The following is a 1,286-nucleotide window of genomic DNA, read 5'->3' as shown; positions in this document are numbered from 1 at the left end:
AGACCATGTTCGTGAGTCAAGATTCCAACCTTTCGGTTAATAACCGTAACAAATTCCTAGCTTTCTTGCATTCTATGATGAGATTCTCCTGGTTTATAATAATGACCTTCTGTTTTTCAAGAATTTTAGTTTGACCATCTGTAATATAACAATTGAATATTTGCAATTTCAACCTTAAAATCATTGCAAGAATTTGTTAGATCCTTTATTGATTCAGTATACAATGAATTTTGTTCTTTCATTCCAATCACTTAAGGAAATCTGTAATGAGGTTTCTTCTTTGACTTCATATTCATCAATGATAATAGTTTCATGAGGCCTCTTTGAGTTACCCATTCTTCAGATGATCATAGGTGAACAGATCTGACAACTATTTACATTGTTCATGACTAAGAGTTAGAAGAAGATTAGGAAACCTCTTACTTTTTCAGAAAAGAAGTCACTAGAGCTCCCGTTCACGTGAACCGATTTATGTTATTAGTGGACCATACAAGTATATATCAATAGGTTTCAAGACAAGGCTAACATAAGACAATGATGTATTTTTATGTTGTTGTAGAAACTGGTAGTAAAAATTCGTTCAACTCGGACGTGTGAAGATTCAATTTCAATACTTAAATTCTGATTACGATAGCAAATAAATGAAGATGATAACATTATTACGAGAGACTGGGACTCAGGATTCCACCATAAAATTCATTCATGTGATTCATATATTTATTCTAGACAATTATAACTCAAATAATAATAAAATATCGACTCTATGTCTTTGCCAAGGTTAATTTTTAAAAGATTAACTGTATATCATAAGCATGACGCATCAAAAATACTAAGACCAAGCATATACATCATCAAAAAAAAATCACAATTAAATCACAATTAAATCATAAATCAATTGAAATCAATGCAAAAAGTTATAAAAGAATTAAATATAATTACCACATGCAAGAAATATGGTCCTACGTTATCCCAGTATTGGGGTTTAGCTCCTCATATCGAAAATGCGCTCAAAATAATTATTCATGGCTCAAAAGTGCTTTAGAACAAGACAAGATGTGTAAATCAGCCAATCTGCAATGGTTATAGGGGTTGCAGAATCGACTGTTACAAGAAATAGTTGGAAAAGACAATTTTTAGTAGTCTTACATTCTTCAGCTCGTCTTCTTCCTGCAGTAGCATCGATGTTTCCTGCAACTATGATTTTTCTATTCCCGCACCTCTGTATCTTCCCCAAAACTCTCGATATCTCTGTTGTGACACCCGACCATCCTTTTTTATAGCCAACA

The sequence above is a fragment of the Papaver somniferum genome, chromosome 8 (assembly GCF_003573695.1).
Source record: "Papaver somniferum cultivar HN1 chromosome 8, ASM357369v1, whole genome shotgun sequence".
Classification (NCBI taxonomy): domain Eukaryota; kingdom Viridiplantae; phylum Streptophyta; class Magnoliopsida; order Ranunculales; family Papaveraceae; genus Papaver; species Papaver somniferum.
This window is presented reverse-complemented; position numbering follows the sequence as displayed.